General features: G+C 40.7%; 1 pseudogene; it reads left to right on the top strand.

Moving 5' to 3' along the window:
• Positions 1 to 13,335, top strand: part of LOC133570199 (uncharacterized) — a 30,733-nt pseudogene extending 17,398 nt beyond the window's left edge.
• The last annotated feature ends 1,352 nt before the right edge of the window (positions 13,336 to 14,687 follow it).

Raw genomic sequence — 14,687 nt, 5'->3', positions numbered from 1 at the left:
GCCCTTAGCATGTGCCTATACGGCCTATGCCACGGGCCGGCCCTGCGCGCACCGACACAGGGTTTCGCTCTATGAGCTCGACGCATGCGCCGATGCATCGGTGTTGCCGCACCCATCACTAGCCACTGTATTTTATTAGCAGTCAAGTTCTGCAAGCAGAGTTGTTGGCGCACCCTCGGAGGAACATGTCGACCGCACGGCCCGTTACCTTACTCGGGAACCATGGGCCTCGGAGGCCGGGTGGATGTGGAGCAAAGTGGGAAGATTGTGAAGACCTTCCTGGAGCAGGGACACACGCTGGTGGACACGGCCTTCATGTACACGGATGGGAAGTCGGAAAGCATCGTGGGCGACATGAAGCTTCCTAAAACAGGTGCAGGAGAAACGTGTTCATTTCCTCATAAGTCTTGTATTGCATAAATAATGAAAGCTAGGTATTAACATAGATTGTTTTATTGTCAGGAGCACACCCTCTAGTCTAGTCTATAAACAAGTTGATCACAAGAGTTGTCATAAGTCGTTCAAAAACTAGCGACTAACTGCGAACTGCAATGAACTTTGAGCCAACCTTGCTCTCTGGCAGTCAAAGATTAAATATTTGACAAGGGCTTGCATGTGAAACTTGTTTCGTTACCCAACTTGTATTTACTCGAGCTTTCATACTATTTTGGTCACATTTAAAAACATTTAAACTTCGACTTGTTATGGTTTAAACTACCATCAAATCTGCTCTGCTGCTTTAAGGATCTACTGCTAGTCAAAGATCCTCTGCATGCCAGGAGTGTTCTACTGTTTTGAGGATATACTGCAAAAACACTTTTCAAATATCAAATATAAAATTGATTTGCTATTTAAAAAAAAAAAAAAACATCAGTTAAAGATCCTCATGTTTTTAAAAACCTGGTCAAAGATCCTCAATTTGATAGGAGCGCATTGCTGTTTTTAAAGATCTACTGCAAAAACACTAATCAAATATCCTTGTTTTGAAAAGATCCACCATAAAAGTAATTTGGTATTAAAAAAAACACAAGTTAAAGATTCTTATGTTTTTAAAGACCTACTACTGGTCAAGATCCTCGATTTGACAGGTGCGCATTGCTGTTTTTAAAGATCTACTGCAAAAACACTAGTCAAAAACCCTCGATATGACAGGAGTTCTCTACTGTTTTGAGGATATACTGCAAAAACACTTTTCAAAGATCAACTATAAAATTGATTTGCTATTAAAAATAAAAATAAAACATCAGTTAAAGATCCTCATGTTTTTAAAAACCTACTACTGGTCAAAGATCCTCAATTTGATAGGAGCGCATTGCTGTTTTTAAAGATCTACTGCAAAAACACTAATCAAAGATCCTTGTTTTGAAAAGATCCACCATAAAAGTAATTTGGTATTAAAAAAAACACAAGTTAAAGATTCTTATGTTTTTAAAGACCTACTACTGATCAAGATCCTCGATTTGACAGGTGCGCATTGCTGTTTTTAAAGATCTACTGCAAAAACACTAGTCAAAAACCCTCGATATGACAGGAGTTCTCTACTGTTTTGAGGATATACTGCAAAAACACTTTTCAAATATCAAATGTAAAATTGATTTGCTATTTAAAAAAACAAAACATCAGTTAAAGATCCTCATGTTTTTAAAAACCTGGTCAAAGATCCTCAATTTGATAGGAGCGCATTGCTGTTTTTAAAGATCTACTGCAAAAACACTAATCAAAGATCCTTGTTTTGAAAAGATCCACCATAAAAGTAATTTGGTATTAAAAAAACACAAGTTAAAGATTCTTATGTTTTTAAAGACCTACTACTGGTCAAAGATCCTCGATTTGACAGGTGCGCATTGCTGTTTTTAAAGATCTACTGCGAAAACACTAGTCAAAAACCCTCGATATGACAGGAGTTCTCTACTGTTTTGAGGATATACTGCAAAAACACTTTTCAAAGATCAACTATAAAATTGATTTGCTATTAAAAATAAAAATAAAACATCAGTTAAAGATCCTCATGTTTTTAAAAACCTACTACTGGTCAAAGATCCTCAATTTGATAGGAGCGCATTGCTGTTTTTAAAGATCTACTGCAAAAACACTAATCAAAGATCCTTGTTTTGAAAAGATCCACCATAAAAGTAATTTGGTATTAAAAAAAACACGAGTTAAAGATTCTTATGTTTTTAAAGACCTACTACTGGTCAAGATCCTCGATTTGACAGGTGCGCATTGCTGTTTTTAAAGATCTACTGCAAAAACACTAGTCAAAAACCCTCGATATGACAGGAGTTCTCTACTGTTTTGAGGATATACTGCAAAAACACTTTTCAAAGATCAACTATAAAATTGATTTGCTATTCAAAATAAAAATAAAACATCAGTTAAAGATCCATGTTTTGAAAAACCTGGTCAAAGATCCTCAATTTGATAGGAGCGCATTGCTGTTTTTAAAGATCTACTGCAAAAACACTAATCAAAGATCCTTGTTTTGAAAAGATCCACCATAAAAGTGATTTGGTATTAAAAAAAACACAAGTTAAAGATTCTTATGTTTTTAAAGACCTACTACTGGTCAAGATCCTTGATTTGACAGGTGCGCATTGCTGTTTTTAAAGATCTACTGCAAAAACACTAGTCAAAAACCCTCGATATGACAGGAGTTCTCTACTGTTTTGAGGATATACTGCAAAAACACTTTTCAAAGATCAACTATAAAATTGATTTGCTATTAAAAATAAAAATGGAGAAGGCATTCGACCGTGTCCCTCGGGAAGTCCTGTGGGGAGTGCTCAGAGAGTACGGGGTATCGGACTGTCTGATTGTGGCAGTCCGCTCCCTGTATGATCAGTGCCAGAGCTTGGTCCGCATTGCCGGTAGTAAGTCGGACACGTTTCCAGTGAGGGTTGGACTCCGCCAAGGCTGCCCTTTGTCACCGATTCTGTTCATAACTTTTATGGACAGAATTTCTAGGCGCAGTCAAGGCGTTGAGGGGATCTGGTTTGGTGGCTGCAGGATTAGGTCTCTGCTTTTTGCAGATGATGTGGTCCTGATGGCTTCATCTGGCCAGGATCTTCAGCTCTCACTGGATCGGTTCGCAGCCGAGTGTGAAGCGACTGGGATGAGAATCAGCACCTCCAAGTCCGAGTCCATGGTTCTCGCCCGGAAAAGGGTGGAGTGCCATCTCCGGGTTGGGGAGGAGATCTTGCCCCAAGCGGAGGAGTTCAAGTACCTCGGAGTCTTGTTCACGAGTGAGGGAAGAGTGGATCGTGAGAGACCGGTGCGGCGTCTTCAGTAATGCGGACGCTGTATCGATCCGTTGTGGTGAAGAAGGAGCTGAGCCGGAAGGCAAAGCTCTCAATTTACCGGTCGATCTACGTTCCCATCCTCACCTATGGTCATGAGCTTTGGGTTATGACCGAAAGGACAAGATCACGGGTACAAGCGGCCGAAATGAGTTTCCTCCGCCGGGTGGCGGGGCTCTTCCTTAGAGATAGGGTGAGAAGCTCTGTCATCCGGGGGGAGCTCAAAGTAAAGCCGCTGCTCCTCCACATCGAGAGGAGCCAGATGAGGTGGTTCGGGCATCTGGTCAGGATGCCACCCGAACGCCTCCCTAGGGAGGTGTTTAGGGCACGTCCGACCGGTAGGAGACCGCGGGGAAGACCCAGGACACGTTGGGAAGACTATGTCTCCCGGCTGGCCTGGGAACGCCTCGGGGTCCCACAGGAAGAGCTGGACGAAGTGGCTGGGGAGAGGGAAGTCTGGGCTTCCCTGCTTAGGCTGCTGCCCCCGCGACCCGACCTCGGATAAGCGGAAGAAGATGGATGGATGGATTAAAAATAAAAATAAAACATCAGTTAAAGATCCTCATGTTTTTAAAGACCTACTACTGGTCAAATATCCTCAATTTCCTCAAAGAGCGCATTGCTTTTTTTTAAAAGACTTACTGCAAAAACACAAATCAAAGATACTCGATATGATACATCAATACGACGCATTAGATCCCCCTCCGTTATGGATGATTATGACGCAAACTCAACTAAACCAGTTTCTCTTAGACGTTTGACGTGTTGTATTGTATTTCTGGCAAATGCATAAGTCAAAAACTCAAAACAAATCTTAAAAAAAAAAAAAAAGTAGTAGACTGAAGGTTATACTGCAAAAACACTTTTCGAAGAACCACTATAATAGGATATTTGCTATTCTTAAAAAAAAACAGTTGAGGATCATGTGTTTTAAAGACCTACTCCTGGTCAAATATCCTCAATTTGAGAGGAGCAATGTGCAGTTTTAAAGACCTACTACAAAAACACCAATTAGAGATCCTAATGTTATCTAAGATCCGCCAAAAAAAAACACCAGTTAAAGATTCTTATGTTTTTAAAGATGGACTACTGGTCAAAGATCCTCAATTTGACAGGAGCGCTTTGCTGTTTTTAAAAGATCTACTGCGAAAACACAAGTCAAAGACCCTCGATATGACAGGAGTTCTCTACTGTTTTGAGGATATACTGCAAAAACACTTTTTAAAGAGCCACTCTAAAAATGATTTGCTATTTTAAAAATATCAGTCAAAGAGCATGTTTTTAAAAACCTACTTCTGGTCAAAGATCCTCAATTTGAGAGGAGCGCATTGCTGTTTTTAAAGACCTACTGCAAAAACACCAGAGGTGGGTAGTAATGCGCTACATTTACTCCATTACATCTACTTGAGTAACTTTTGGGATAAATTGTACTTCTAAGAGTAGTTTTAATGCAACATACTTTTACTTTTACTTGAGTATATTTATAGAGAAGGAACGCTACTTTTACTCCGCTACTTTTATCTACATTCAGCTCGCTACTCGCTACTAATTTTTATCGATCTGTTAATGCACGCTTTGTTTGTTTTGGTCTGTCAGACAGACCTTCATAGTGCCTGCCTTACTGGTGACGTTTCACTTCGTTCCACCAATCAGATGTAGTCACTGGTGACGTTGGACCAATCAAACAGAGCCAGGTGGTCACATGACCTGACTTAAACAAGTTGAAAAACGTATTGGGGTGTTACCATTTAGTGGTCAATTGTACGGAATATGTACTGTACTGTACAATCTACTAATAAAAGTTCCAATCAATCAATCAAAAGTGTGAAGGAAAAAAGATATTTTTTTATTTCAACCGTACATCCCGTCAAAAGCCTAAAGACTGACTGCACAGTTCCTGTCTTCACAATAAAAGTGCCGCTCCATCGCGCCTGCGCTTTCAAAACAAGAGTCTCCGAAAGCCAGCGCGAACAAGCTAGCAAGCTACGGAGTTTGACGCCAATATATTTCTTGTTAAGTGTATAAAAACGAATATGGAAGCTGGACAAATAAGATGCCAAAAACCCACCACTTTCATGTGGTATTAGACAGAAAGGAGGAACTTTTCTTCGCCTCCATTTGAAAACGTGGACGTTATCATCACTACTGTCTGATTACAATCAACGCAAGTCATCAGAATCAGGTAATACACCAACTTATATTCTTGTCTTCATGAAAGAAAGGAATCTATATGTTAAACATGCATGTATATTCATTAAAACACCTTTAACATGTAAACAAAAACAGCAAAATAAATACATATAAATGATATACTGTATATATCAATGTATATGTATGTATATATATATATATATATATATATATATATGATATGAGTGTGTATGTTACTCATCAGTTACTCAGTACTTGAGTAGTTTTTTCACAACATACTTTTTACTTTTACTCAAGTAAATATTTGGGTGACTACTCCTTACTTTTACTTGAGTAATAAATATCTAAAGTAACAGTACTCTTACTTGAGTACAATTTCTGGCTACTCTACCCACCTCTGAAAAACACTAATGAGAGATCATTGTTTTTAAAGATCCACCATAAAAGTAATTTGCTATAAAAAAAAAAAAAGACACCTCTTAAACATCCTTATGTTTTTAAAGATCCACTATAAAAGTACATTTACATTTGTTTTAAATGACAGTTAAATGTCCTCATGTAGACCTACCATTGGTCAAAGATCCTTAATTTGACAAGGGTGCTCTGTTGTTTTTAGGACCCACTGCAAAAACACTAGTCAGAGAATGTTATGTTTTTAAAGATCCACTATAAAAGTGATCGGCTATTTAAAAAAATAAATTAAAAAAAAGCCAGTTAAAGATCCTCATGTTTTTAAAGACCAAAAATTACTGGTCAAAGATCGTCAATTTAACAGGAGTTTGCTGCTGTTTTTAGACATCTACTACTGTATACAACCCCTAGTCAAAGATCCTCTATATGGCGTATTTGTGCTTGCAGTCAGCATCGCCACCAAGGCAAACCCGTGGGACGGCAAGACGTTAAAACCAGAGAGTGTGCGTTCTCAGCTGGAGACGTCCCTTCAGAGGCTGCAGACCGACTCTGTGGACCTTTTCTACCTGCACGCCCCCGATCACCAGAATCCAATTGTGGATACTCTGCGGGCTTGCAATGAACTCCACAAAGAGGTAAAACAACAGTAGCTGCTAGTGATGGGTTGATGAGGCGTCATGAAGCGTTTCGACACATTGCAAAACTGTATTGATACTGTGTCGATACTGTGTCACTAAATACTGACATCTGCTGGACATTAAAAATCCCTACAGGCAACCTATGGACCGACTCAACTGACACTGATTTGATGCCCTAGTACAGGTGTCACCAACCTTTTTGAAACCAAAAACTACTTCTTGGGTACTGATTAATGCGAAGGGCTACCAGTTTGATACACACTTAAATAAATAAATATATTGTCATTTGTAAGTTACACGTAAGTGTGATTTAAACAAGAATAGCTAAATAAATAAATTTATATATATAAAAAAATGGGTATTTCTGTCTGTCATTCCGTCGTACATTTTTTTTTCCTTTTACGGAAGGTTTTTTTGTAGAGAATAAATGATGAAAAAAACACTTAATTGAACGGTTTAAAAGAGGAGAAAACAAGAAAAAATTTAAAATAAAATTTTGAAACTATTTAAAACATAGTTTATCTTCAATTTCGACTCTTTATCATTCAAAATTCAACCGACAAAAAGAAGAGAAAAACTAGCTTATTTGAATCTTTTTGAAAAAATAATTTATGGAACATCATTAGTAATTTTTCCTGATTAAGATACATTTTAGAATTTTGATGACATGTTTTAAATTGGTTAAAATCCAATCTGCACTTTGTTAGAATATTTAACAAATTGGACCAAGCTATATTTCTAACAAGGACAAATCAGTATTTCTTCTAGATTTTCCAGAACAAAAATTTTAAAAGAAATTCAAAATACTTTGAAATAAGATTTAAATTTGATTCTACAGATTTTCTACATTTGCCAGAATAATTTTTTTGAATTTTAATCATAGTAAGTTTGAAGAAATATTTCACAAATATTCTTCGTCGAAAAACCAGAAGCTAAAATATTTATTATTCTTTACAATAAAAAAATAAATACATTTACTTGAACATTGATTTAAATTGTCAGGAAAGAAGAGGAAGACATTTAAAAGGTAAAAAGGTATATTTGTTTAAAAATCCTAAAATCATTTTTAAGGTTGTATTTTTTCTCTAAAATTGTATTTCTAAAAGTAATAAGAAGCAAAGTAAAAAATAAATGAATTTATTTAAACAAGTGAAGACCCATCCATCCATCCATTTTCTACCGCTTATTCCAAGTGAAGACCAAGTCTTTAAAATATTTTCTTGGATTTTCAAATTCTATTTGAGTTTTGTCTCTTTTAGAATTAAAAATGTCGAGCAAAGCGAGACCAGTTTCCTAGTAAATAAATACAATTTAAAAAATAGAGGCAGCTCACTGGTAAGTGCTGCTCTTTGAGCTATTTTTAGAACAGGCCAGCGGGCGACTCATCTGGTCCTTACGGGCTACCTGGTGACCGCGGGCACCGCGTTGGTGACCCCTGCCCTAGTATATACAATAATATAAACCAAGTCATTGTATTTCATTTAGGATTATTTCATATCTTCATTTAAATAAAAATATATTTTTATCTTTTTTAGATACAGTCAATAAATAATGTGAACATGTATCATAACATGGAAATCTAAGAGAACGTGTTGTGGATGATTGTGGACTGGGAATTTTTTTAATTTAATTTTTTTACACATTTTTATAAAAAAAAAAAAAAAAAAAAAGAAAAGTTTTTCCGACGTATTACATTTTAGACGATTTCTCTTAGTTATTATTTCTCCGGCTGTAGAAAAGACCCGTTCACAGGGCACAGAGGAGGCGTCAGTGCGACACAGTTCGCGTATCGGTCACGTGACCAAAACAGCTCATGATCGGTCACGTGACTTTCTAAAAGCGGTACGCGCACCGACACAGGGTTTTGCTCTATGAGCTCGACGCATGCGCCGATGCATCGGTGTTGCCGGACCCATCACTAGTGGCTGCCATCTTTTCTCAAGTCTTGAACGTACCAATGAAATGTTCCTCTCAGGGTAAATTTAAGGAGTTTGGACTGTCCAACTACTCTTGCTGGGAAGTGGCAGAAATAGTGACCCTCTGCAGACAGCATCACTGGATCACTCCAACTGTGTATCAGGTAAAGGACACTTCAATTTCCACTTGTCACAATGTTTAAAGTCATTATTTATATTACAAAACCCAAACCCAGTGAAGTTGGCATGTTGTGTAACTCGTTAAAAAAAAACAAAATACAATGATTTGCAAATCCTTTTCAACCTATATTTAATTGAATGGACTGCAAAGACAAGATATTTAATGTTCCAACTGGTAAACTTTGTTATTGTTTGCAAATATTAGCTCATTTGGAATTTGATGCCTGCAACATATTTCAAAAAAGCTGGCATAGGAGGCAAAAAAGACTGAGAAAGTTGAGGAATGCTCATCAAACACTTATTTGGAACATCCCACAGGTGAATAGGCTAATTGGGAACAGGTGAGTGCCATGATTGGGTATAAAAGCAGTTTCCATGAAATGCTCAGTCATTCACAAACAAGGATGGGGCGAGGGTCACCACTTTGTGAACAAACGCATGAGCAAATTGTCAAACAGTTTAAGAACAACATTTATCAACGAGCTATTGCAAGGAATTTAGAGATTTCACCATCTACGGTCCGTAATATTATCAAAAGGTTCAGAGAATCTGGAGAAATCACTGCATGTAAGCAATGATATTACGGACCTTCGATCCCTCAGGCGGTACTGCATTAAAAAGCGGCATCAGAAAAGGATCATCAGTAAAGGATATCACCACATGGGGTCAGGAACACTTCAGAAAACCACTGTCAGTAACTACAGTTGGTCGCTACCTCTGTAAGTGCAAGTTAAAACTCTACTATGCAAAGCGAAAGCCATTTATCAACAACACCCAGAAATGCTGTCGCCTTCGCTTGGCCCGAGCTCATCTAAGATGGGCTGATGCAAAGTGGAAAAGTGGTCTGACAAGTCCACATTTCAAATTGTTTTTGGAAACTGTAGATGCCGTGTCCTCCGGACCAAAGAGGAAAAGAACCATCCGGATTGTTCTAGGTGCAAAGTTCAAAAGCCAGCATCTGTGATGGTAGGGGTGTATTAGTGCCCAAGGCATGGGTAAAATGAATGCCAAAAGGTACATACAGGTTTTGGAGCAACAAATGTTGTCATCTAAGCAACGTCTTTTTTATGGACGCTCCTGCTTATTTTAGCAAGACAATGCCAAGCCACATTCTGCAATTTTTAAAAGGAAAGGCCATGTAACACAGTGGTAAAAATGCCCCCGTGCCAACTTTTTTGCAATGTGTTGCTGCCATTAAATTCTAAGTTAATGATTATTTGCAAAAAAAAAATGTTGTTTCTCAGTTCGAACATTAAATATCTTGTCTTTGCAGTCTATTCAATTGAATATTGTTATGATCCGCTGCCCGGATCATATTTTTGTTTTTGTTTTCAAGTCACTTGTGTTTTCAGCACCTCTTGAGTTTGTTTCTGTTGCCATGACGGCAGATTATAGTCACCTGCCTCTGGTTAGTGTCCCGGACGCGCACCTGTTGCCCGGGCACTAATCAGAGGGCTATTTAGTTTACGCGCTGGCCTCATTCGGTCTGTTGGTTTTGTTTGCTCCTACGCAACAAGTTACGCTCCTAGTTTCGCTCATAGTTTACATTTTTGATATTAGCATCTTTGCTACCCTCTTGTTTTCCGTGCCGTGGTGCACCGCGCAGCATTTTGTTCTGCAATCAGAATAAATCATTTATTCTCACCTGCAAGCCGCTTCCTGACATCCCTCTGCATCTTGAAAAGACGACCTCCGGCATCACAATGCCTCGCTACCGTAACAGAATATACGTTTACAAAGATTTTAAACTCATTGTATTCTGTTTTATATTTACAATTTACACAACGTGCCGACTTCACTGGTTTTGGGTTTTGTAAAAATTACTTGAATTAATCTTTACTACATTGACAGGGGATGTACAACGCCACCACCAGACAAGTCGAGACGAGTTGCTGCCGTGTCTGAGATACTTAGGGATGAAGTTCTATGCAAACAATTTTCTCGCAGGTACCACTTATTACACCCGTTCTTGTCTGTCATACTTATGGATGTCATTTTCAAGAGGCAGTTTTTGTACCCTGAACATTCTTAATTGTCCAAAAATAATGTAATACTTTTAAATGGAGACAAGTCAAACACTTGTGCCAGGTGGAAAGCCGCCTCTCAGACTGAAGCTCGTCCTTTGAGACCGCTCACAAGCTCATTGGTTTGCTTTCTGGCGCTACTTTCTTGCCAACGTAACACTGATTGACAGCACGCAGTGAAAGGATTGAAAGAATGTTTGCTCTTTAACTGGAGGTTGAGATCATAAACTTTTTTTAACTCCATCCATCCATCCATCTTCTTCCGCTTATCCGAGGTCGGGTCGCGGGGGCAGCAGCCTAAGCAGGGAAGCCCAGACTTCCCTCTCCCAAGCCACTTCGTCCAGCTCTTCCTGTGGGACCCCGAGGCGTTCCCAGGCCAGCCGGGAGACATAGTCTTCCCAACGTGTCCTGGGTCTTCCCCGCGGCCTCCTACCGGTCGGACGTGCCCTAAACACCTCCCTAGGGAGGCGTTCGGGTGGCATCCTGACCAGATGCCCGAACCACCTCATCTGGCTGCTCTCGATGTGGAGGAGCAGCGGCTTTACTTTGAGCTCCCCCCGGATGGCAGAGCTTCTCACCCTATCTCTAAGGGAGAGCCCCGCCACCCGGCGTAGGAAACTCATTTCGGCCGCTTGTACCCGTGATCTTGTCCTTTCGGTCATAACCCAAAGCTCATGACCATAGGTGAGGATGGGAACGTAGATCGACCGGTAAATTGAGAGCTTTGCCCTCCGGCTCAGCTCCTTCTTCACCACAACGGATCGATACAGCGTCCGCATTACTGAAGACGCCGCACCGATCCGCCTGTCGATCTCACGATCCACTCTTCCCTCACTCGTGAACAAGACTCCGAGGTACTTGAACTCCTCCACCTGGGGCAAGATCTCCTCCCCAACCCGGAGATGGCACTCCACCCTTTTCCGGGCGAGAACCATGGACTCGGACTTGGAGGTGCTGATTCTCATCCCAGTCGCTTCACACTCGGCTGCGAACCGATCCAGTGAGAGCTGAAGATCCTGGCCAGATGAAGCCATCAGGACCACATCATCTGCAAAAAGCAGAGACCTAATCCTGCAGCCACCAAACCAGATCCCCTCAACGCCTTGACTGCGCCTAGAAATTCTGTCCATAAAAGTTATGAACAGAATCGGTGACAAAGGGCAGCCTTGGCGAAGTCCAACCCTCACTGGAAACGTGTCCGACTTACTGCCGGCAATGCGGACCAAGCTCTGGCACTGAGCATACAGGGAGCGGACTGCCACAATCAGACAGTCCGATACCCCATACTCTCCGAGCACTCCCCACAGGACTTCCCGAGGGACACGGTCGAATGCCTTCTCCAAGTCCACAAAACACATGTAGACTGGTTGGGCAAACTCCCATGCACCCTCAAGGACCCTGCCGAGAGTATAGAGCTGGTCCACAGTTCCACGACCAGGACGAAAACCACACTGTTCCTCCTGAATCCGAGGTTCGACTATCCGGCGTAGCCTCCTCTCCAGTACACCTGAATAGACCTTACCGGGAAGGCTGAGGAGTGTGATCCCACGATAGTTAGAGCACACCCTCCGGTTCCCCTTCTTAAAGAGAGGAACCACCACCCCGGTCTGCCAATCCAGAGGTACCGCCCCCGATGTCCACGCGATGCTGCAGAGTCTTGTCAACCAAGACAGCCCCACAGCATCCAGAGCCTTAAGGAACTCCGGGCGGATCTCATCTACCCCTGGGGCCTTGCCACCGAGGAGCTTTTTAACTACCTCAGCAACCTCAGCCCCAGAAATAGGAGAGCCCACCACAGACTCCCCAGGCACTGCTTCCTCATAAGAAGACGTGTTGGTGGGATTGAGGAGGTCTTCGAAGTATCCCCTCCACCGATCCACAACATCCGCAGTCGAGGTCAGCAGAACACCACACTCTACTTTTGTAATATTATTGGTATAGTTTACAGTACATTATATCAGACCAGGGAGACAGCAGGTCATAGGGGTGCCCTGCCAGACACACCTGTCATGGATATATTAATGACATTCGGTGTTAAGAGTACGTGATCATGAAGTGTACAGGAGGATATCACGGCTTTAATCCCTGTTGATGCCAGAAAAACCTTCAGTTTTGGATAGCCCACAGTCGTTTTCTTTGTCAGTGTTGTTGTTTTGCATGAAAAATAATTTCACGTATTCTTCATTATACATCAGGTTTGTGTCAAATAGTATCCACTCTGTTTCACACATAGAGTTAAAAAAACAAAACAGGAATTAAATGGCGATACTGTTCCAGGCGCTAATGTTCAGACTCACTTTGCCAGGTGGCCTTCTGACCGGGAAGTATCACTACGCCGATAAGGATGCGTCGCAGCCTGCAGGGCGCTTCTTTGGCAACAAGTGGGCTGCAACAGGGACAGGTGACATTTTTAACTGTTGTACTTTCTTCCTCAAATAATGCCCTCAGCTGTAATGGACGCCACACTCCGGATCATGGTCGTAACTACCATTGGGGACACCAAGGTATTTTATTCAGGTGACAAAAGGATGGTGATATGACTGACTGTAAATATACTTTGTGTAGGACATAATGTGCGCTGTACATCACCATCAGAGGTGTGGACTCGAGTCACATGACTTGGACTCGAGTCATGAATTTGATGACTTTAGACTCGACTTGACAAAATGTAAAAAGACTTGCAACTCGACTTAGACTTTAACATCAATGACTTGTGACTTCACTTGGACTTGAGCCTTTTGAATTGACATGACTTGCTACTTTCCCCAAAACCCAAAGATGAAAAAGTTATTCGGGAGCGCTCCGTATTTTGCATTGTGTACTTGTCTATCAGCGTTGCGTGTGTCAGCTGGTGTGGTCTCAGTACAACAGCCAATCAAATTAGATCTACTTTGTTTTCATCACACAGCATTCATCCAATCAAATTGCAGGACAACCAACGAAGAAGACATGTCCAAACCACACGCCAGTGAACAAAAAATGATACCTAAAATAATTTTGTTTGGGTATAAAAATTACGAGGTGGTCAACACAAAACGTTTTTGCAGTATGCAACACATGCGGTTCGAAAATTACTGATGGAGAGGCAACAACTTCCAACTTCGTCCGGCATTTGAAGTTGCACAAAGAACGGTAAGTTTTGAATGTAAGATAACGTTTATTGGCTAAGTAACGTGACTTTTATTTGCTGTGTAGTTAAATCAGTGAGGCTGTAAACTCACTGCTAACGTTATAACGTTATTGCAAACACGGGAATCTGTTGCAGTTCACTACCTTATTCATACTTTTTGTTCAGTGATTTTTTTTAAGCAGGGTTACGTTAGTCAATATATCACACGTAACGTTAGACGGCGGTCAGCAGCACCGCGTATTTTAGCCACCTAAAAAAAGACAAAAATAGTAAAATAAAGGTCAGTTAAAATGTATACTATATTATGAATATGTGTACCGTTTTAGCTAGCTTTCTGACATACTGTTGGTTGTTTACCTCAGGGGTCCCCAACCACCGGGCCGCGGCCCGGTACTGGTCCGTGGATCGATTGGTATCGGGCCGCACAAGAAATAAAAATTTTTTTTCTTTTTTTAATTAAATCAACATAAAAAACACAAGATACACTTACAAGTAGTGCACCAACCCAAAACAACTCTCTCCCCCCTTTTGTTCTGGGCATTGAACATGAAGACTCTTCCTTCACTGTTCCGAGTGGCCATGAGAGTCTTGGCAGTGCCTGCCTCCAGTGCTCCAGTGGAGCGAGTTTTCAGCCATGGTGGCATCATACTACGCCCCCATCGTGCACAAATGACTGACAGACTCTTGGCTAATTTGGTCTTTTGCAAATGCAATGCAGCATAGGGCCCTGACATATAAAAAGTACAACTTTTTTGTTATGTTCACGTATATGTCATGTTTTTTCAATGTTAACACTTTTGTACAAATAAGTACATTTGCACTTTATTTTTCAATGTGTTTGTTCTGTAAAGGAATGAGTTAATGTTTAAAATGACTGGTTAATAGTGCTATTATAAAGTGCAATGTCAGCACAATTTTCTTTCCTGCAATTTAAAATGCAC

The sequence above is a fragment of the Nerophis lumbriciformis genome, linkage group LG27 (assembly GCF_033978685.3).
Source record: "Nerophis lumbriciformis linkage group LG27, RoL_Nlum_v2.1, whole genome shotgun sequence".
NCBI classification, from domain to species: Eukaryota; Metazoa; Chordata; class Actinopteri; order Syngnathiformes; family Syngnathidae; genus Nerophis; species Nerophis lumbriciformis.
This window is presented reverse-complemented; position numbering and strand designations above follow the sequence as displayed.